The following is a 25,009-nucleotide window of genomic DNA, read 5'->3' on the forward strand; positions in this document are numbered from 1 at the left end:
TGCAACATTATTTAGCTTTGCTACATTATTTAGCTCTGTAACATTATTTAGCTTTGCTACATTATTTAGCTTTGCTACATTATTTAGCTTTGTAACATTATTTACCTTTGCTACATTATTTAGCTTTGCTACATTATTTAGCTTTGCTACATTATTTAGCTTTGTAACATTATTTAGCTCTGTAACTATTTAGCTTTGTAACATTATTTAGCTTTGCTACATTATTTAGCTTTGTAACATTCTTTAGCTTTGTAACATTATTTAGCTTTGCTACATTATTTAGCTTTGCTACATTATTTAGCTTTGTAACATTCTTTAGCTTTGTAACATTATTTAGCTTTGCTACATTATTTAGCTTTGCTACATTATTTAGCTTTGTAACATTATTTAGCTTTGTAACATTATTTAGCTTTGCAACATTATTTAGCTTTTCTACATTATTTAGCTTTTCTACATTATTTAGCTTTGTAACTATTTAGCTTTGCTACATTATTTAGCTTTGTAACATTATTTAGCTTTGTAACATTATTTAGCTTTGCTACATTATTTAGCTTTGTAACATTATTTAGCTTTGTAACATTATTTAGCTTTGTAACATTATTTAGCTTTGCTACATTATTTAGCTTTGTAACATTATTTAGCTTTGTAACATTATTTAGCTTTGTAACATTATTTAGCTTTGCTCCATGGCTTGATGGGACACTTTTTAATTTAGCCACCTCCCATGACATAATATGGGACTTACATTTTTACATTTTTGTCATTTAGCAGATGCTCTTATCCATAGCGACTTACAGTAGTGAGTGCATAGATTACTTTAGAAGTTTAAATTGATTAACCTTATCAACACCAGTGATAATTCTAGAGACATTTAAAACCTTATTGGTGCACAACATCTAACCAAAATCACAAGGACATTAAAGACATGCTCCAGAACTTTGGCAACAAGTAAGTATTTTTTTTAAACCTCCCACTTTGTCCTCTTAAAACTGCTTATAACACAAATTCTTACAACATATGTGTGTTATATAGACTTACTTAGGAAAAGTCAAGGATCTTTGATATATTTGATATAGATATTTGAATTTGAAATTCATTGAGTCAAAATGACTCAATCGGCTCTTGTACTGTTAAAGAAAGACTCCCCACTGGCTAGCAGCTAGCTGGAGCCTCATATACTCCTCATGCAAGGTCTTTAACATCACATATCATTATTCCATACAGGCAGGGAGTCCTAAGATGGTCCATTAGGTCCCAGTCTACTGTATTCCCCTGGTGCAGGAAAGCTTGTTTAGCTCAATGGGCTGTTAGCCTGCACCTCTACACATAATTGTATTGAGACTCAAACAGTGAGAGGAGAGGGTCCATAGAGTGGGCATAAATCATATCTTCTATAAGGATCCACTCAAACAATGTTTCTATCAGCCATGCTACTGTATAAGGACCCACTCAAATAATGTTTCTATCAGCCATGCTACTGTATAAGGACCCACTCAAACAATGTTTCTATCAGCCATGCTATAAGGACCCACTCAAACAATGTTTACATTCCAAGGCTTTAGATTGAACTAGAATACATGACACAGTTATGAGCCATGTGGCTATACTCATATCTAGAGACACATTCTATAGCCACATATTGAATTGTGTGTGTGTGTGTGTGTGTGTGTGTGTGTGTGTGTGTGTGTGTGTGTGTGTGTGTGTGTGTGTGTGTGTGTGTGTGTGTGTGTGTGTGTGTGTGTGTGTGTGTGTGTGTGTGTGTGTGTGTGTGTGTGTGTGTGTGTGTGTGCCTGCGTGTGTGGAACTCTTTAGAAACGATAAGAGGTGACAACAGAGACCAACACAACTGATCTGTAATCAAGAGGAAGCTGATTTGCTTGCCAATCTGCAGTGGCATCATCACACAGACAGACAGATGAATCCTCTTGTTTTTCTATATAATTATCATGTGGAAACAAAAGCAGTGCAATGACAGCCAGTCGATCCACCGCTGGTAGAAAACCACTCACACGCACGCACACACACAAGTACAAACACAAATACACAGCTGATACCAGCGCTGAGCCCTGAGCCAATTAAACACCTATTATCTCTGTCTCTTCTGTGTGTGCGTGTGTGTGTGGTGTGTGCGTGCGTGCGTGTGTGTGTTCTATTGTCGTTGTCTCGTCAAGCCTACTGGAGATAATGACCTTTCCTCCTGGGAGGAATCTAACCATCATGGAAAAGAAGAGTGTAAGTGAGAAGAAAACAAGGTAGTGAAGGTAGTACTAATGTCAGATCAGAGGATCAGACACGCTTTTTGCTAACCAAACAAGAGACAGAAAGTGATAGATTATAGATATAGCTAGGAAGAGATTCATTATTTTCCCTTTTGTACTTTAACTATTTGCACATCGTTACAACACTGTATATAGACATAATATGACATTTGAAATGTCTTTATTCTTTTGGAACGTTTGTGAGTGTAATGTTTGGTGTTAATTATTTATTGTTCACTTTTGTTTATTATCTACTTCACTTGCTTTGGCAATGTTAACATATGTTTTCCATGCCAATAAATCCCTTAAATTGAAATTGAATTGATAGAGAGAGGGGCAGAGAGGAAGAGATGGGGTGTGGACTAGTAACCGAGAGGTTGCAAGATCGAATCCCCGAGCTGACAAGGTCAAATCTGTCGTTTTTCCCCTGAACAAGGCAGTTAACCCAATGTTCCTAGGCTGTCATTGAAAATAAGAATTTGTTCTTAACTGACTTGCCTAATTAAATAAATGTAAAATGTAGCATGTCTTGGGGGTATGATATTTGTGCGTTTGTAACTTTCTTTCACTCATCATTATTCATGATTCATTCAGTATTATCCGTAACCATGGTAACATCCACATTAACCTGTTTGGGCTGCAAGCTGAATATTGAAAAAACTGGAAAATGTGTGCACATTTTCAAACGGCCTCCTAAGAAACTTTTTATTTTCCAATATGCATATATTTACTACTGATGGATAGATAACAGTCTATAGTTTCTAAAAAGGTTTGAATTGTTTCTCTAAGTCGAACAGAAATATTTTTACAGCCATTTTCCCAGCCGAATTGAGATTTCCAAAATGCGATGTGTCTCTTTAAGACCTTCTCTATAAAAGGCCCTTTGACTTGGGACCATAGAAACACGTCACACGCCTTCGTCAGGCTGTAATGCGGAAGTGAGAATTGAAAGGAGTCGAATTTCTCGTCCATGGACTGAATAACACACCTTCTTGTGAGACCTGCGCAGTTAAAAAAAAATTCCGGGCGCGAAGCAGAATTTGGTCTCGGCTTCTGGAACAAGGTAGATAACGGTGAATATGATCTCTGACTACGATATTATTTGATACATGTCACAAAATCATCCTAAAGTATGTTTTTTCAATATACTTTAATTATATTATTGCAATTTATTCTGGACTTTAGATGTGATACGACGGAAGAATTTTTTGAAGAAACGCTGAGTAGCGCCGCAATGCTATTGTGCTTGCTAACCAAAGAGGGAAATAATTCGTTCTGGAACCCAACTAAAGACTCTACTGGACATTGGACCCCGTTACAACATTCTGATGGAATATCAACAAAGATAAGACCCAATTTGGGATGCTTTTTCATATATCTGTTGAGCTGTGCTGTGCTAACTGGGCTAACTGTGCTAGGCTAGCGCTTGACCAATGCTAGTGCTGACTTATGCTAGCTTATGTTGTTAGCTAATATAACGATATATTGTGTTTTCGCTGTAAAACACTTCAAAAATCGGAAATGTTGGCTTTATTCACACGATATCTGTCTTTCATTAGCTATCCACCATATGTTTTTCTGAAATGTTTTATGAGGTGTAATTAGTAGCCGACGTTGGTGTATGTATTTTCTCTGGCTACTCCCGTCTGGATTCAGACTCTAGCTATGTGTTAGCATTTCTGGTAGCATCAATGTAAAACTGATTTATAGCTAAAATATGCACTTTTTATGAACAAAACATAGATTTATTGTGTAACATGTTATATGACTGTCATCTGAGGTAGTTTTTTCTGGGCTCTTTAGGTTGGTTTTAGTTTATTTCGGTTGGCTTGTGCATGCTACTTGAATCATAATTCATACTTCATAATCATATCCATACGTGTCTGTCCACTTTTGTATTTGGTGGTGAGCTAACATAAATATATGTGGTGTTTTCTCTGTAAAACATTTAAAAAATCGGACATGTTGGCTGGATTGACAAGATGTTTATCTTTCAAATGCTGTATTGGACTTGTTAATGTGTAAAAGTTAAATATTTTTAAAAAATAGATTTTGAATTTCGCGCCCCGCAGCTGTTGTCATTGTCGTTCCGATTTCGGGCTTGCAGCCCAAACAGGTTTTAAGGTAGAAGTATTTAGAAACACATTCTATTCTTATTTAAAATAAATGTGACAATCATATGGCCTGAAGTTACACAAACATGTAAACTAGAAAGACAAGCAAATTTATGGTGATGAATGATGACTCATTCAAAATATGCATTGAGTTTGTACATACAGCTTGTACATACAGTAGCCTACAGACTGTACTGAATTGCATTGCATATTGTATATTTCACACTGCATATTGCATGACTGAAGAGGTACTGGGTGTATAGATGTTTTGGCACAGCAGTACAGCAGTACAGCCTAAGAGAACATGGGTTCCATACTGGTATTAATAACGGTTCATGTTCCATATCTGTCAGCCTGACACTTCAGGAGATCCACTTGCACTGTCTCAAATTGACCTGATGAAGAGCCCTGTGGGAATGAAAGACACTCACAGAGGAGTGTTACTTTCAGAAGATCTATTGTCAGTACCAAACCGACCCCAGTGTGTATTGTCAGTACCAAACAGATCCCAGTGTGTATTGTCAGTACCAAACAGACCCCAGTGTCTATTGTCAGTACCAAACAGACCCCAGTGTCTATTGCCAGTACCAAACAGACCCCAGTGTCTATTGTCAGTACCAAACAGATCCGAGTGTGTATTGTCAGTACCAGACAGATAACAGTGTGTATTTTCAGTACCAGACAGAAAAAAGTGTGTATTGTCAGTACCAGACAGATCACAGTGTGTATTTTCAGTACCAGACAGAAAAAAGTGTGTATTGTCAGTACCAGACAGATAACAGTGTGTATTTTCAGTACCAGACAGAAAAAAGTGTGTATTGTCAGTATCAGACAGATCACAGTGTGTATTGTCAGTATCAGACAGATCACAGTGTGTATTGTCAGTACCAGACAGATCACAGTGTGTATTGTCAGTATCAGGCAGATCACAGTGTGTATTGTTAGTACCAGACAGATCACAGTGTGTATTGTCAGTATCAGACAGATCACAGTGTGTATTGTCAGTATCAGACAGATCACAGTGTGTATTGTCAGTACCAGACAGATCACAGTGTGTATTGTCAGTATCAGACAGATCACAGTGTGTATTGTCAGTATCAGGCAGATCACAGTGTGTATTGTCAGTACCAGACAGATCACAGTGTGTATTGTCAGTACCAGACAGATAACAGTGTGTATTGTCATTATCAGACAGATCACAGTGTGTATTGTCAGTATCAGACAGATCACAGTGTGTATTGTCAGTATCAGACAGATCACAGTGTGTATTGTCAGTATCAGACAGATCACAGTGTGTATTGTCATTATCAGACAGATCACAGTGTGTATTGTCAGTATCAGACAGATCACAGTGTGTATTGTCATTATCAGACAGATCACAGTGTGTATTGTCATTATCAGACAGATCACAGTGTGTATTGTCAGTATCAGACAGATCACAGTGTGTATTGTTAGTATCAGACAGATCACAGTGTGTATTGTCAGTATCAGACAGATCACAGTGTGTATTGTTAGTATCAGACAGATCACAGTGTGTATTGTCATTATCAGACAGATCACAGTGTGTATTGTCAGTATCAGACAGATCACAGTGTGTATTGTTAGTATCAGACAGATCACAGTGTATATTGTCATTATCAGACAGATCACAGTGTGTATTGTCAGTATCAGACAGATCACAGTGTGTATTGTTAGTATCAGACAGATCACAGTGTGTATTGTCAGTATCAGACAGATCACAGTGTGTATTGTTAGTATCAGACAGATCACAGTGTGTATTGTTAGTATCAGACAGATCACAGTGTGTATTGTCATTATCAGACAGATCACAGTGTGTATTGTCAGTATCAGACAGATCACAGTGTGTATTGTTAGTATCAGACAGATCACAGTGTGTATTGTCATTATCAGACAGATCACAGTGTGTATTGTCAGTATCAGACAGATCACAGTGTGTATTGTTAGTATCAGACAGATCACAGTGTGTATTGTCAGTATCAGACAGATCACAGTGTGTGTTGTCAGTATCAGACAGATCACAGTGTGTATTGTCAGTATAAGACAGATCACAGTGTGTATTGTCAGTACCAGACAGATCACAGTGTGTATTGTCAGTACCAGACAGATCACAGTGTGTATTGGCAGTACCAGACAGATCACAGTGTGTATTGTCAGTACCAGACAGATCACAGTGTGTATTGTCAGTATCAGACAGATCACAGTGTGTATTGTCAGTACCAGACAGATCACAGTGTGTATTGTCAGTACCAGACAGATCACAGTGTGTATTGTCAGTACCAGACAGATCACAGTGTGTATTGTCAGTACCAGACAGATCACAGTGTGTATTGTTAGTATCAGACAGATCACAGTGTGTATGGCTAACTAGCTGTGTGACACAGCCCAATTATGTCTGGCATTATTTGGTATTTTATTAGGATCCCCATTAGCTGTTGCAAAAGCAGCAGCTACTCTTCCTGAGCTCCACACAAAACATGACATATTACAGAACATTAATATATTAATATGACAGAACTATGTAAAAACATTATTTTTTTTTATATATATATTTTTTTTTTTTTACAAAAGGCACACATAGCCTACATATCAATAACACACACACAAACTATCTAGATCAAATGGAGGAGAGGCGTTGTGCCGTGAGGTGTTGCTTTATCTGTTTTTTTAAACCAGGTTTGCTGTTTATTTAAGCAACATGAGATGGAATGGAGTTCCATGCAATAATGGCTTTATATAGTACTGTACGCTTTCTTGAATTTCTTCTGAATTTGGGGACTGTGAAAAGACCCCTGGTGGCATGTCTGATGGGGTAAGTGTGTGAGTGTGTGTATGTGTGTGTGTGTGTGTGTGTGTGTGTGTGTGTGTGTGTGTGTGTGTGTGTGTGTGTGTGTGTGTGTGTGTGTGTGTGTGTGTGTGTGTGTGTGTGTGTGTGTGTGTGTGTGTGTGTGTGTGTGTGTGTGTGTGGTACACAGTGTACCAGAGACCATCTGATTGGTTCCCATGGGAAAGCTCATAGGATCCTGTACAATAACTGCTCTTATTAAAAACTCACACACACACGCACGCAGGCAAACACACACACACACACACAGCCTCCTTTCATCTCATCCATGTCTTAGTAATTAAATCAAAAGCTCTGCTGTGTGAATGAACTCATCAGCACAGGCCCAGGTAATTAACTAATTGTTTAGTATTCAAGAGACAGGAGTGTGTGCGTCTGTGTTTGTGTGTGTGTGCTTGTGTATGTGAGTGTGTGTGTTTGTTCGTGCGGCGTGCATTATATGTTAGAGAGAAAGAACATGAGACAAAGAGAGAGAGAGAGAGAGAGAGAGAGAGAGAGAGAGAGAGAGAGAGAGAGAGAGAGAGAGAGAGAGAGAGAGAGAGAGAGAGAGAGAGAGAGAGAGAGAGAGAGAGAGAGAGAGAGAGAGAGAGAGGTGTGTCAAGGGGGAAGCCTACATCAAGGGTTAGAGATAGAGTCCCTCTCCCCGGCTGAAAAAGTTTTCATGGCAGTTTTGGTGGAAAGCCAGGTTCCCCCTCCCCTTCTCCCTTTCCCCTCTATCCTTTTCTTCCAGGCCAGCTGCAGTGACTGGCTGGCAAATTGAGTTTCCCGTTAGTAGCGTGAACAGAGAGTGGAGTCATCCACTACAGTTGTAAAGTGGAGTTTTCCACCTCCACAACACAGCCACTGCAGCTTTGAACTCCCTGACGTACACACTACACACATAAGCAAGCATATTATCCACCTTTTTCCTATCAGAAAGTCTTCGACTAATGTACAACCTTTGATCTCCTGTCAATCACTCTCTCCATTAACAGTGTGTGTGTCACAGGAGGTAGGTGGCACCTTAATAGGGGAGGATGGGCTCGTTATAATGACTGGAGCGGATTCAATGGAATGGTAACATATACATGAAAAACATGGTTTCAGGTGTTTGAAGCCATTCCATTTGCTCCATTCCGGCCATTATTATGAGCTCAGCAGCCTACTGTGGTGTGTGTGTGTGTGTGTGTGTGTGTGTGTGTGTGTCTATCACTCTCTCCATCAACAATGAACTCCAGAGCTGAGAGGTTGAGGGGTTCCAGACTGAAAGCATCCAAACAGCTCACTGAAATATTCCAGAGAAAAATAAATTTTTCCAGGCGGTCTTTCTTGGAGGCGCATGAAAGATAATATGGAAAAAAGGATAGAAAGAAACAAAGAGAGAGAGATAAAAAAACAAATGGATTTCTATTCAGAGAGAGGGTAGATATCCGTTGTAGAGAGAGGGGTGTGAAGGAAGAGAGAAGGCGAGGGGAAGGGGGGAAGGTAGAGAGGTGTCTGTCAGAACTCAGAGTAGATCCAACCATCCTGACACACCACTAGTCTACACTGGACTACAGCACAGTGCCTTCTGAGGCCCCTGCAGACACACACACACACACACACACACACACACACACACACACACACACACACACACACACACACACACACACACACACACACACACACACACACACACACACACACACACACACACACACACACACACACATCCCCCCTGACACACACACACACCTCCCCCGACACACACATTTCCACTCACACACAAACACAAAACACCTAGTCCCACTAGGGGCTATGAGAATCTCACTTCCAGATAACAAGACTTTCACACAGTGGTACAGTGGTGCAGTGGTACAGTGGTGTAGTGGTACAGTGTGTGGGGCTGACTAGAGTACACCATAGAAATAGAACTCAAGAGCTCCACAGCAGGATATGTTGTACTGAGAGAGAGAGAAAAGGAAAGAAAAGAAAGAGCGAGTGATGAAGAGAAACAAGGAGCGGGGTCGAGAGAAAGAGAGTGAGAGAACTAAGGGGTAAAAGAAAATGAGGGGCGAGTGATGAAGGGAAACGAGGAGCGGAGGCAAGAGGAAGAGAGTGAGAGAACTAAGGGGTAAAAGAAAAGGAAGAGCGAGTGATGAAGGGAAACGAGGAGCGGAGGCAAGAGGAAGAGAGTGAGAGAACTAAGGGGTAAAAGAAAAGGAAGAGAAAGTGATCAAGAGACTGAAAGAAGAGGAGAAATGAAGACATGGAGATGTGGAAAAGAGGACCATGGAAAGAGAGCTGAGAGAGAGGGAGTAAAAGGAGAGGGGGTAAGAGAAAAGGAGAGGGGGTAAGAGAAAGGAGTGGGGGTAAGAGACAGGAGAGGGGTAAGAGAAAAGGAGAGGGGGTAAGAGAAAAGGAGAGGGGGTAAGAGAAAGGAGTGGGGGTAAGAGACAGGAGAGGGGTAAGAGAAAAGGAGAGGGGGTAAGAGAAAAGGAGAGGGGGTAAGAGAAAAGGAGAGGGGGTAAGAGAAAGGAGTGGGGGTAAGAGAAAGGAGTGGGGGTAAGAGAAAAGGAAAGGGGGTAAGAGAAAAGGAGAGGGGGTAAGAGAAAGGAGTGGGGGTAAGAGACAGGAGAGGGGTAAGAGAAAAGAGAGGGCGTAAGAGAAAGGAGTGGGGGTAAGAGACAGGAGAGGGGTAAGAGAAAAGGAGAGGGGGTAAGAGAAAGGAGAGGGGGTAAGAGCAAAGGAGTGGGGGTAAGAGACAGGAGAGGGGTAAGAGAAAAGGAGAGGGGGTAAGAGAAAGGAGAGGGGGTAAGAGACAGGAGAGGGGTAAGAGAAAAGGAGAGGGGGTAAGAGAAAGGAGAGGGGGTAAGAGAAAGGAGTGGGGGTAAGAGAAAGGAGAGGGGGTAAGAGAAAGGAGAGGGGGTAAGAGAAAAGGAGAGGGGGTAAGAGAAAGGAGTGGGGGTAAGAGACAGGAGAGGGGTAAGAGAAAAGGAGAGGGGGTAAGAGAAAGGAGAGGGGGTAAGAGACAGGAGAGGGGTAAGAGAAAAGGAGAGGGGGTAAGAGAAAGGAGAGGGGGTAAGAGAAAGGAGTGGGGGTAAGAGAAAGGAGTGGGGGTAAGAGAAAGGAGAGGGGGTAAGAGAAAGGAGAGGGGGTAAGAGAAAGGAGTGGGGGTAAGAGACAGGAGAGGGGGTAAGAGAAAGGAGAGGGGGTAAGAGAAAGGAGTGGGGGTAAGAGACAGGAGAGGGGTAAGAGAAAAGGAGAGGGGGTAAGAGAAAAGGGGAGGGGGTAAGAGAAAAGGAGAGGGGGTAAGAGAAAGGAGAGGGGGTAAGAGAAAGGAGAGGGGGTAAGAGAAAGGAGTGGGGGTAAGAGACAGGAGAGGGGTAAGAGAAAAGGAGAGGGGGTAAGAGAAAAGGAGAGGGGGTAAGAGAAAAGGAGAGGGGGTAAGAGAAAGGAGTGGGGGTAAGAGAAAGGAGTGGGGGTAAGAGAAAAGGAGAGGGGGTAAGAGAAAAGGAGAGGGGGTAAGAGAAAGGAGTGGGGGTAAGAGACAGGAGAGGGGTAAGAGAAAAGAGAGGGCGTAAGAGAAAGGAGTGGGGGTAAGAGACAGGAGAGGGGTAAGAGAAAAGGAGAGGGGGTAAGAGAAAGGAGAGGGGGTAAGAGCAAAGGAGTGGGGGTAAGAGACAGGAGAGGGGTAAGAGAAAAGGAGAGGGGGTAAGAGAAAGGAGAGGGGGTAAGAGACAGGAGAGGGGTAAGAGAAAAGGAGTGGGGGTAAGAGACAGGAGAGGGGTAAGAGAAAAGGAGAGGGGGTAAGAGAAAAGGAGAGGGGGTAAGAGAAAAGGAGAGGGGGTAAGAGAAAGGAGTGGGGGTAAGAGAAAGGAGTGGGGGTAAGAGAAAAGGAAAGGGGGTAAGAGAAAAGGAGAGGGGGTAAGAGAAAGGAGTGGGGGTAAGAGACAGGAGAGGGGTAAGAGAAAAGAGAGGGCGTAAGAGAAAGGAGTGGGGGTAAGAGACAGGAGAGGGGTAAGAGAAAAGGAGAGGGGGTAAGAGAAAGGAGAGGGGGTAAGAGCAAAGGAGTGGGGGTAAGAGACAGGAGAGGGGTAAGAGAAAAGGAGAGGGGGTAAGAGAAAGGAGAGGGGGTAAGAGACAGGAGAGGGGTAAGAGAAAAGGAGAGGGGGTAAGAGAAAGGAGAGGGGGTAAGAGAAAGGAGTGGGGGTAAGAGAAAGGAGAGGGGGTAAGAGAAAGGAGAGGGGGTAAGAGAAAAGGAGAGGGGGTAAGAGAAAGGAGTGGGGGTAAGAGACAGGAGAGGGGTAAGAGAAAAGGAGAGGGGGTAAGAGAAAGGAGAGGGGGTAAGAGACAGGAGAGGGGTAAGAGAAAAGGAGAGGGGGTAAGAGAAAGGAGAGGGGGTAAGAGAAAGGAGTGGGGGTAAGAGAAAGGAGTGGGGGTAAGAGAAAGGAGAGGGGGTAAGAGAAAGGAGAGGGGGTAAGAGAAAGGAGTGGGGGTAAGAGACAGGAGAGGGGGTAAGAGAAAGGAGAGGGGGTAAGAGAAAGGAGTGGGGGTAAGAGACAGGAGAGGGGTAAGAGAAAAGGAGAGGGGGTAAGAGAAAAGGGGAGGGGGTAAGAGAAAAGGAGAGGGGGTAAGAGAAAGGAGAGGGGGTAAGAGAAAGGAGAGGGGGTAAGAGAAAGGAGTGGGGGTAAGAGACAGGAGAGGGGTAAGAGAAAAGGAGAGGGGGTAAGAGAAAAGGAGAGGGGGTAAGAGAAAAGGAGAGGGGGTAAGAGAAAGGAGTGGGGGTAAGAGAAAGGAGTGGGGGTAAGAGAAAAGGAGAGGGGGTAAGAGAAAAGGAGAGGGGGTAAGAGAAAGGAGTGGGGGTAAGAGACAGGAGAGGGGTAAGAGAAAAGAGAGGGCGTAAGAGAAAGGAGTGGGGGTAAGAGACAGGAGAGGGGTAAGAGAAAAGGAGAGGGGGTAAGAGAAAGGAGAGGGGGTAAGAGCAAAGGAGTGGGGGTAAGAGACAGGAGAGGGGTAAGAGAAAAGGAGAGGGGGTAAGAGAAAGGAGAGGGGGTAAGAGACAGGAGAGGGGTAAGAGAAAAGGAGAGGGGGTAAGAGAAAGGAGAGGGGGTAAGAGAAAGGAGTGGGGGTAAGAGAAAGGAGAGGGGGTAAGAGAAAGGAGAGGGGGTAAGAGAAAAGGAGAGGGGGTAAGAGAAAGGAGTGGGGGTAAGAGACAGGAGAGGGGTAAGAGAAAAGGAGAGGGGGTAAGAGAAAGGAGAGGGGGTAAGAGACAGGAGAGGGGTAAGAGAAAAGGAGAGGGGGTAAGAGAAAGGAGAGGGGGTAAGAGAAAGGAGTGGGGGTAAGAGAAAGGAGTGGGGGTAAGAGAAAGGAGAGGGGGTAAGAGAAAGGAGAGGGGGTAAGAGAAAGGAGTGGGGGTAAGAGACAGGAGAGGGGGTAAGAGAAAGGAGAGGGGGTAAGAGAAAGGAGTGGGGGTAAGAGACAGGAGAGGGGTAAGAGAAAAGGAGAGGGGGTAAGAGAAAAGGGGAGGGGGTAAGAGAAAAGGAGAGGGGGTAAGAGAAAGGAGAGGGGGTAAGAGAAAGGAGAGGGGGTAAGAGAAAGGAGAGGGGGTAAGAGAGAAGGAGAGGGGGTAAGAGAGAATGAGAGGGGGTATTTTATACCATCTATTGCATCTTGCCTATGCCGCTCTGTCATTGCTCATCCATATATTTATATGTATATATTCTTATTCCATTCCTTTACTTAGATGTGTGTGTATTAGGTAGTTGTTGTGGAATTGTTAGATTACTTGTTAGATATTGCTGCACTGTCGGAACTATAAGCACAAGCATTTCACTAGACTCACAGTAACATCTGCTAACCATGTGTATGTGACCAATCAAATTTGATTTGATTTGAAAAGAAGAGGGGGTAATGAAAAGGAGGAGGGACAGGCTCAGCAGGGATCAGATTATAGTGAGTCAGCAGCAGTCAAAGGACTGAGTGGAGAGACGGCAAGAGGGAGGGAGGGATGGAGTTGACTCACGAGGGATGGGGAAAAATAGACACAGTGTACATTTTCACACCTCTGTGGGAGGAGCCTGACCTCGGGTTAGTACAACGGCCACACACACACACACACACACACACACACACACACACACACACACACACACACACACACACACACACACACACACACACACACACACCCACCCACCCACCCACCCACCCACCCACACACACACACACACACACACACACACACACACACACACACACACACACACACACACACACACAGCTGCTTGCCAAAGCAACACGGCTCGCTTCAGAAACTCATCATAACCACACACACATACTGACACAACACCTCCTGACCTAGCTTACTGTACAACATCAATGGCTTATAGTCTCTACTGGAACTTCTGGCACAGAACTCCAGGGTTGTAAACACTGTGGAAACTAAGATTGCATCCCAAATAGCACCTTAGTCCCTATGTAGTGCACTACTTTTGACCTGGGCCCATAGGACTTTGATCAAAAGTAGTGCACTATTATAGGGAATATGGTACCATTTGGGGCATCCCCTAAACTATGAACTTCTGTTTACAACATAATTCTACCTTAGCGCTTTAGTATGTGGTCTGTGCATAGGCTGTGTTTCATTCTAGAACTGTCTTCCTTGTTCCCGCCCCTGAACCCTTGTCCTCTCCTGATTGGACTAGATAGCTCTGGACAGCCAGCTCTGTCCTCTGACTGGATAACCCTGACGAGTTCAGGAAACTGACAACATGGTAGCTCAGTATCACTTCTGCCCCACCAGAACCAGAAAGAAGTATGGGTTGGTAAGACGATCCACTGCTATGCATTTTGAGTACAAAATACAACCTTCCTTTTCTCCTCCTATATACATATTGATTAGATTATACTACTAGAAAAGAGGACACAGCTCTGTCTATACAAGCACATAGAGCAGCAGCTTGGACAAAATACATATTCATATAGGAGGCTGAGACTACGAGAATACTAATAGAACAGAGCCAGTCAGTCTTACCTGAGTGTAGGAGGCGGTTGGGCCTGGTTCTGGTCCAGTGGTCCGGGTGGGAGGAAACTGGAAGCGGTTCAATTGAAGACAGGGGACTAGTCAGTACTGTGGTTCAGTTGAAGACAGGGGACCAGTCAGTACTGCAGTAACTGCTGCTGTGTCTGTTTCTCTCGGTCACTAGTCTGAGGGGAGCCTGCTCCCAGATGCCCTCTCTGTCTGTCCGTGTCTGTCTCGCTCCAGGTGCTTTCACCATTCCCTACAGAGAGGAGAGAGATGAGAGAGGCGTCCATGTTACTTGGGAATTAGGAAGGGAAAGTGTGTGTTGAGGGTGAGGTTACAGTTTGGAGACCGGCCAGCAGCACAATACTTACTGTATATTGGGAATTAATTTCTTTAAGTGATCAAATTACTTCGTTTTCATGTAAAAAAAAAAATGATAACGGCAACCTTTGCAATAGGGATGGCAATTCTTGTCTACTGAGGTCACAGTTCAAATCAAAAGCACAACATTCAGTCACTTACATTACGTATATATTCCACAGACAGCCAGACAACACTTTCAGCAGGTCAAACAGAGAAGGCTTATCTTGTAGAAATTCTATCTGTCTTGTAGTACTCCTATCTGTCTTATAGTACTCCTATCTGTCTTATAGTACTCCTATCTGTCTTGTAGTACTCCTATCTGTCTTGTAGTACTCTCATCTGTCTTGTAGTACTCATATCTGTCTTGTAGTACTCCTATCTGTCTTGTAGTACTCATATCTGTCTTGTAGTACTCTCATCTGTCTTGTAGTACTCATATCTGTCTTGTAGTACTCTCATCTGTCTTGTAGTACTCATATCTGTCTTGTAGTACTCTCATCTGTCTTGTAGTACTCCTATCTGTCTTGTAGTACTCCTATCTGTCTTGTAGTACTTATATCTGTCATGTAGTAATCCTAGCTGTCTGGTAGTACTCCTATCTATCGTGTAGTACTCCTATCTGTCATGTAGTAATCCTAGCTGTCATGTAGTACTCCTATCCAAACAAAACGATCTAAGTACTGTATGTAGAGTGTTTACTGTACACTTATAGAACAGTAACGTTGTCTGTATTATTTAGGGTGTTTCCCAGACAGCCTGGCCTGCGTGATGACCCCTGACCTCCCTGGGGGTCGAGTGGGAGGGACGGGGACGGGGGGGGGGGGGGGTCAGTATATTAGGAATGGCCTCTTTGGTTTTCCAGCTACATTCCTATGGTGTGGGCTGTGAGGGGAGGGATGACTGGTTGATCACTATGGTACAGAGTACTGCTTGCTACTCTACTCAGCCCACAGATCCCTCTCTATCTCTCTAGCTCTCTCTTCAGGGATAGGCTCGTCCTGCTGGCTGGCAGGCAGGCAGGCAGGATGCATCAACTAAACAAACACTGGCCATGCTATTTATACACCCATGGCTTGTCGGCATGGCAACCACGCATTGTTTACCTGCATCACAAACTATTTCAGCTTTTGTATTTCCGTGTGTTTTTCTTCTAGGAAATGTTTTATATTCTTAGCGCGTTTTCAATGTTGGGTCATCTCATAGCCTCAAGGCAGACATGAGATGTTTAATGTGATTTTCCTGTGTCTTTCTTTGGCTTCTTAGTCATATGACTTTATTTGTTGATTTCAGGATACAACAATGTTTAGCTTTGAGCTGTCTGTCTGTCTGTCTGTCTGTCTGGCTTTCTCTCTGTGTCTCTCTGTTTTGGTTTGTGTTGTTTACTTGTTTGTATATTTATGTTTACTATAGTTGTTTGTGAGGCTTGTGTGTCCCTCTCCCTCTTCAGTTCACGACGAGGGCAGCCTGGATGCCAGCCGTCTCCCGTGGCAACGAGGACGGGCCTGGACGTCAGGAGGTGGACCCAGGAACCTTCTCAGAGGCAACAGAAACCAGGTCACCTGATCCAGCATCAGTTCAGTTTCCCTCTGGGCCTGAAAGCTACACTATCAACTACACTACCGCGTGTTCCAACCGTGACTTATTCACAACACCAACAATAACTGCAATCCTAGAAATCAGCATTTGAGAGACAACTCAGACAGTGATTGTCAGATATAGAGCATTTCACAGGGATATGATGTCATTATTTGGACAAATACACTGAACAAAAATATAAACGCAACATGTAAATATTGGTCCCATGTATCATGAGCTGAAATAAAAGATCCCAGACATTTTCCATACGCACAAAAAGCTTATTTCTATAAAATGTTGGGCACAAATTTGTGGGCGAGCGGTTTGCTGATGTCAACATTGTGAAAAGAGTGCCCCATGTTGGCGGTGGGGTTATGGTACGGTCAGGCATAAGCCACGGACAACCAACACAATTGCATTTTATCTTGAAACTTGAATACACAGAGATTGTCACGCCCTGGCCTTAGTATTCTTTGTTTTCTTTATTATTTTAGTTAGGTCAGGGTGTGACATGGGGAATGTTTGTGTTTTGTTGGTTTTGGGTGTTTCTATGGTAAAGGGGTTGTTGGGTATAGTATATGGGTTTGTGTTGAGTACATGTGTCTAGCGTTGTCTATGTATGTTTAGTTGTCTAGGAGAGTCTATGGTTACCTGAATGAGTTCCCAATTAGAGACAGCTGATTTCGATTGTCTCTGATTGGGAGCCTTATTTAGGGTAGCCATAGGCTTTCATTTGTTGTGAGTAGTTGTCTATGTGATACGTTTGTAGCCAGTGTGTGCACATCGTTTATTTAGCTTCACGATCGTTTATTGTTTTGGTTAGTTTGAAAGTGTGTTGGTTTCGTTTTGCCTTCTTCATCAATAAAAGGAGATGGCTTATTTTCCTAATGCTGCGTTTTGGTCCGTCAATCCTCCACACGATCGTGACAGAGATACCGTGAGGCCCGTTGTCGTGACATTCATCACCTCATGTTTCAGCATGATAATGCACGGCTCCATGTCGCAAGGATCTGTAAACAATTCCTGGAAGCTGAAAATGTCCCAGTTCTTCCATGGCCCGCATACTCACAAGACATGTCTGTCACGACTTCCGCCGAAGTCGGCTCCTCTCCTTGTTCGGGCGGTGCTTGGCGATCGACATCACCGGCTTTCTAACCATCACCGCTCCATTTCTCATATGTCCATTTGTTTTGTCTTGTTCCATTACACACCTGGTTTTCATTCCATAATCACACTGCATGTATTTAGTCCTCTGTTCCCCTCCATGTCTTCGTCTGTAATTGTTGATTGTTATGTGAGATGTTCACGCGCTATACTTTTGTTTTATGTTCTGTGTTTTTTGGGCACTTTGATGTCATGTTGTGCCTATTTCTTGACCCGAATAAAAGTGTGCCTGCTTACTCTACTCTGCTCTCCTGCACCTGACTTCACCTCCCTTACACAGCCGTAACAATGTCACCCATTGAGCATGTTTGGGATGTTCTGGATCGACGTGTACGACTGCGTGTTCCAGTTCCCGCCAATATCCAGCAACTTCGCACAGACATTGAAGAGAAGTGGGACAATATTCCACAGGCCACAACCTGATCAACTCTATGTGAAGGAAATGTGTTGCGCTGCATGAGGTAAATGCTGGTCACACCAGATACTGACTGGTTTTCTGATCCCTTTTTTAAAGGTATATGTGATGAACAGATGCATATCTGTATTCCCAGTCGTGAAAATCATAGACTAGGGCCTAATTCATTTATTTCAATTGACCTATTTCCATATATGAACTGTAACTCAGTAAAATCATTGAAATTGTTGCATGTTGCGTTTATATTTTTGTTCAGTATAACAAGTGAAAGAATGCAGATTGTCAACGCGTATCCATATTCAGCATACTATCTCCTTTCCATGTGCAGCCACCTGTGGCTGTCATATAATTATATTTCTATGCTACCTGTTCTGCTTTCTGCTCACATTATGAGCTACTGTACCCCACGGTGATTGTGAAGTGGATAAATGGGTGAGATCACCTTAGCTGCTAATCTCTATATTAATCATTCACAGAGCAACCTAACTTGCATAATTCTTCTGAGTAATAAACTAGTACCGTGGAGTCGAGACTGATAGAAAGGTGAGAAGATACTGCAGATAAGGGCTTCTGCTGCCTTTCAGCAAACATGCAGACGCGTGCTCGTACACACACACACACACACACACACACACACACACTACTCACGCCTGCATCTTTTCCCCCTGACTCAGCAGCGGAGGGCACAGGTTTCAGTTCCCTGTCTCAGTCACACAGGAAACTCACTACCACAGGGTGTGTGTGTGTGTCTACTGCTTCCTGTTTACAAACAAAAGTTCAAACACGAAGTACCAGTGACTAAGCAGACCAGTTGGCAAGTGTAATCCCAACATGTTTCCAGCTGACCACCATTGTACCTGTTCCCAAGAACTCCAAAGTAACCTGCCTAAATGACTATCGCCCTGTAGCACTTACATCTGTAATTATGAAGCACTTTGAAAGGTTGGTCTACGCACGACTCCAACACATCATCAAGTTTGCTGATGACACAACGGTGGTAGGCCTGATCACCGACGGCGATGACAGGGGGAGGTCAGAGACTTAGCAGTGTGTGCCAGGACAACAACCTCTCCCTTAATGCCAGTAAGACCAAGGAGCTGATCGTGGACTATAGGAGAAAGAGAGGAGAGCAGGTCTCCATCCACATCAACGGGTTTGTAGTAGAGCGGTTTGAGAGCTCCTTGGTGTCCACATTACTAAGGACTTAAAATGGTCCACACACACCCGCACAGTTTTGGAGAGGGCACGACAGAGCCTCTTCCACCTCAGGACGCTGAAAATATTTGGCATGGGCCCTTCGGATCCTAAAATGTTTTGATCTCTGCAGTACCATACGTAGTGAACGGTGCCCAGACGAGACAACTGTTTCTGAGCAGAAATCACACATCAACGTCATTATCATGGACATATCCAAGTAAATGCCAATAGAAAAAACCTAATCAAAATAAAGTTTTAACTAAAATGTGTAATTCATTGTTATTTGAATATGTTGGTGAGAGTTTTATAAAAGCAATAAGGCACCCGAGGCAGTGCTGTATCATGAATACAGTCACAGTTAAATGGGTTGACTGGCCCTCCACCAAACAACAGCATCTACCTGTGACTGTATTTATGATACAGCACTGCCTCCGGGTTTTATTGATTAATGATTACATCCCCCCCTCCCTCCGCCTCCTCAGATAATGAGCTCACACCCGGCATATAGCCTCTGTCCTGGTCTGCTCTACCCTCAGGCCCGGCAACGCTACATTGTCAAAACTGGACCTTGTATTTCATATACCATTTGTTATGTTTATGGGGAAACAATACTGGGGGGAGCACAAATTATATCTGGGGGGTCCATGCCCGGGTTTGCCATCCCGTACAGCCGGCACTGGCTTGGTATGCACCGTCATCGACCGCAAAGCGCTACAGAAGCTGGTGAGGACAGCCCATTACATCACTGGGGCCGAGCTCCCTGCCATCCAGGACCTCTGTATCAGACGGTATCAGAGGAAGTTTCGAGACAGCTTCTACCCCCAAGACATGACTGCCAAATAGCCATAAGACTGCTTAATAGCTAATTAATGGTTACCCAGACTATCTGCACTGACCCTATCTTGCACTGACTCTGTGCACACTCACAAGACTATACAGTATATACACACTATATACACACACTCACACACACTACACTGACACTCTCACACAAAACCCACACACATTCACTACATACGCGCACACACTAGCGATGGAGGAAAACATTCACATGGTTACATATTTGGATATAATTTTTTTATAATATATTGTATCATATCGTTTTGACAAAATATACATATAATATGGTGCACCAAAATGTCAGTATTTTCCTTCATAGCTTGTCCTCCATCTTCTTTTTAAATAGGGAGCCAATTTGTTTACAGAACTTTGACTGATGAAAACTCATTTTCTCATCATCTCTCTCTTGTCCCTCTGCAGCAAACATATGGTAAGAAATATGTAGGGAACATCGAATCACAATAAAATCGCAGTGTCGAACCGCAATACATACACACTGAGTGTACAAAACATTAAGAACACCTGCTCTTTCCATGGCAGACTGACCAGGTGAATCCAGGTGAAAGCTATGATCCCTTATTGTTGTCACTTGTTAAATCCACTTCAACCAGTGTAGCTGAAGGAGAGGAAACATGTTAAAGAAGGATTTGCAAGCCTTGAGACATGGTATGTGTACCATTCAGAGGGCGAATGGGCAAGACAAAATATGTAAGTAAGTGTATGGGGTATGGTAGTAGGTGCCAGAAGCACCGGTTTGTGTCAAAAACTGCAACGCTGCATCTCTCTCTCTCTCTCTCTCTCTCTCTCTCTCTCTCTCTCTCTCTCTCTCTCTCTCTCTCTCGCTCTACCCCTCTCTTTCCCTCACTCTCTTTCTACCTCTCTCTACCCCTCTCTTTCCCTCACTCTCTTTCTACCGCTCTCTATTTTTCCACTCCTATCATTCTCTTTCTCTTTCTCTCTTTCTACCCCCCCCCTCTCTCTCTCTCTCTCTCTCTCTCTCTGTCTCTCTCTCTTTCTACCCCTCTCTCTCTCTCTCTCTCTCTCTCTCTCTCTCTGCGAATTTATGCTTCCCTCACAGAAGGCAAAGTCTTCTCCTTCTTTGAGTTCTGTCTCCCACATGCTGGGTATCAGTAGCTTTCAGTTACACAACTCCCAACCAAGCCATATCTCTGTGTGTGAATGTGTGTGTGTGTGTGTGTGTGTGTGTGTGTGTGTGTGTGTGTGTGTGTGTGTGTGTGTGTGTGTGTGTGTGTGTGTGTGTGTGTGTGTGCACGCGTGTGTCCTATCAGCAACCAGAGTCTCAAAGTTCACCTCAGAACCTGGACACCGCCAGGTGTCCTGACCTGTTTCCCAGTAGTCACCTAACTATCATGCTGCAATCACATGCTGACACACTTTAACACACATCAACAGAACACCAAACAGGGCCTGGCCATAAATTACAATGTGTAATGTAGTAATAGCACAATAATAGCATATGTGTGTGTGGATGGGTGGATGAGGGGGGGCGTTAGGGTTGGGCGTTAGGGTTGGGCGGTTTTGAAACTATAATAATCTATAATTTTGAAACTAATTTTGAAACTATCTATAATTTTTTTTAAATTACATTTGAACATTTATTTGGACTTTTAAACTAAATACCAGCAGTAAACTTGTGCACTAGGTTACGCGATAAAGCAAATTGCGTTCTTAATTTGATCTGTCACTAAGTTTGGGTGATATTATGATAGTATTGTAATATCGAAGATGATTGACAGCAATCATAATTTTAGACGACATGGTGATGGGACAGAAAATTGTTTAGCCTGTTTGAACTTGACTGGCGCCGCAGAGAATGGAGTCTCGCAGAACACATCAGGACAGCACACAACCGGACAGCACACAACCAGACAGCACACAACCGGACAGCACACATCAGGACAGCACACATCAGGACAGTACACAACCGGACAGCAACATCAGGACAGCACACAACCAGACAGCACACAACCAGACAGCACACATCAGGACAGCACACATCAGGACAGCACACAACCGGACAGCACACATCAGGACAGCACACATCAGGACAGCACACATCAGGACAGCACACAACCAGACAGCACACAACCAGACAGCACACATCAGGACAGCACACATCAGGACAGCACACAACCGGACAGCACACATCAGGACAGCACACATCAGGACAGCACACATCAGGACAGCACACATCAGGACAGCACACAGCCGGACAGCACACAACCGGACAGCACACATCAGGACAGCACACATCAGGACAGCACACAGCCGGACAGCACACAGCCGGACAGCACACAACCGGACAGCACACAACCGGACAGCACACAACCGGACAGCACACATCAGGACAGCACACATCAGGACAGCACACAACCAGACAGCACACAACCGGACAGCACACATCAGGACAGCACACAAACGGACAGCACACATCAGGACAGCACACATCAGGACAGCACACATCAGGACAGCACACAACCAGACAGCACACAACCGGACAGCACACATCAGGACAGCACACATCAGGACAGCACACATCAGGACAGCACACAACCAGACAGCACACAACCAGACAGCACACAACCGGACAGCACACAACCGGACAGCACACAACCGGACAGCACACATCAGGACAGCACACAACCGAACAGCACACAACCGGACAGCACACAACCAGACAGCACACATCAGGACAGCACACAACCGGACAGCACACAACCAGACAGCACACATCAGGACAGCACACAACCAGACAGCACACAACCGGACAGCACACAACCGGACAGCACACAACCGAACAGCACACATCAGGACAGCACACAACCGGACAGCACACAACCGGACAGCACACATCAGGACAGCACACAACCGAACAGCACACATCAGGACAGCACACAACCGGACAGCACACAACCAGACAGCACACAACCAGACAGCACACAACCAGACAGCACACAACCGGACAGCACACAACCAGACAGCACACAACCGGACAGCACACAACCGGACAGCACACAACCGGACAGCACACAACCGGACAGCACACAACCGGACAGCACACAACCGGACAGCACACAACCGGACAGCACACAACCGGACAGCACACAACCGGACAGCACACAACCGGACAGCACACAACCGGACAGCACACATCAGGACAGCACACAACCAGACAGCACACATCAGGACAGCACACATCAGGACAGCACACAACCGAACAGCACACAACCGGACAGCACACAACCGGACAGCACACAACCGGACAGCACACAACCGGACAGCACACAACCGGACAGCACACATCAGGACAGCACACAACCGGACAGCACACAGCAGGACAGTACACAACCGGACAGCACACAGCAGGACAGTACACAACCAGACAGCACACATCAGGACAGCACACATCAAGACAGCACACATCAGGACAGCACACAACCGGACAGCACACATCAGGACAGCACACATCAGGACAGCACACATCAGGACAGCACACATCAGGACAGCACACATCAGGAATGCACACAACCAGACAGCACACAACCGGACAGCACACATCAGGACAGCACACATCAGGACAGCACACAACCGGACAGCACACAACCGGACAGCACACAACCGGACAGCACACAACCGGACAGCACACATCAGGACAGCACACAACCGGACAGCACACAACCGGACAGCACACAACCGGACAGCACACAACCGGACAGCACACAACCGGACAGCACACAACCGGACAGCACACAACCGGACAGCACACAACCAGACAGCACACATCAGGACAGTGTAACAGTATAACTTTACGGCGTCCCCTCGCCCCGACACGGGCGCGAACCAGGGACCCTATGCACACATCAACAACGGTCACCCACGAAGCGTCGTTACCCATCGCTCCACAAAAGCCGCGGCCCTTGCAGAGCAAGGGGCAACACTACTTAAGTCTCAGAGCAAGTGACGTAACTGATTGAAATGCTACTAGCGCATACCCGCTAACTAGCTAGCCATTTCACATCCGTTACAACAGCACACAGCAGGACAGCACACAGCAGGACAGCACACAGCAGGACAGCACACAGTCGGACAGTACACATCAGGACAGTACACAGCCGGACAGCACACATCAGGACAGCACACATCAGGACAGCACACAGCCAGACAGCACACAGCAGGACAGCACACAGCCGGACAGCACACATCAGGACAGCACACATCAGGACAGCACACAGCAGGGCAGCACACAGCAGGACAGCACACAGCAGGGCAGCACACATCAGGACAGCACACATCAGGACAGCACACATCAGGACAGCACACATCAGGACAGCATACAGCCGGACAGTACACATCAGGACAGTACACAGCCGGACAGTACACATCAGGACAGTACACAGCCGGACAGTACACATCAGGACAGCACACATCAGCACAGTACACAGCAGGACAGCATACATCAGGACAGTACACAGCCGGACAGCACACATCAGGACAGTACACAGCCGGACAGCACACATCAGGACAGTACACAGCAGGACAGCACACATCAGGACAGCACACAGCAGGACAGTACACATCAGGACAGTACACATCAGGACAGTACACATCAGGACAGCACACATCAGCACAGTACACAGCAGGACAGCACACATCAGGACAGCACACAGCAGGACAGCACAAAGCCGGACAGTACACAGCCGGACAGTACACAGAAGGACAGCATACAGCCGGACAGTACACAGCCGGACAGCACATATCAGGACAGTACACAGCAGCATAGCACACATCAGGACAGTACACAGCAGGACAGCACACAGCAGGACAGCACACATCAGGACAGCACACATCAGGACAGTACACAGCAGGACAGCACACAGCAGGACAGCACACAGCAGGACAGTACACAGCCGGACAGCACACATCAGGACAGTACACAGCCGGACAGCACACAGCAGGACAGTACACAGCAGGACAGCACACAGCCGGACAGTACACAGCCGGACAGTACACAGCCGGACAGCACACATCAGGACAGCACACAGCAGGACAGCACACATCAGGACAGTACACATCAGGAAAGCACACAGCCGGACAGTACACAGCCGGACAGTACACAGCCGGACAGCGTACAGCAGGACAGTACACAGCCGGACAGTACACATCAGGACAGTACACAGCCGGACAGCGTACAGCAGGACAGTACACAGCCGA

The 25,009-nt window shown here is 45.1% G+C and overlaps 1 protein-coding gene across 3 annotated transcripts in view; it reads right to left on the reverse strand.

Annotated features, from left to right (window-relative positions):
- The window catches only part of atxn1a (ataxin 1a), a 191,433-nt gene that overhangs the window by 115,678 nt on the left and 50,746 nt on the right, over positions 1-25,009 (reverse strand). For all 3 annotated transcript variants that reach the window (XM_055876640.1, XM_055876638.1, XM_055876639.1), the window contains exon 2: positions 14,233-14,479. The gene's annotated coding sequence lies outside the window, so the exon portion shown is untranslated. The remainder of the gene's footprint in view (positions 1-14,232; positions 14,480-25,009) is intronic.

This window comes from Salvelinus fontinalis, chromosome 22 (genome assembly GCF_029448725.1).
Source record: "Salvelinus fontinalis isolate EN_2023a chromosome 22, ASM2944872v1, whole genome shotgun sequence".
NCBI classification, from domain to species: Eukaryota; Metazoa; Chordata; class Actinopteri; order Salmoniformes; family Salmonidae; genus Salvelinus; species Salvelinus fontinalis.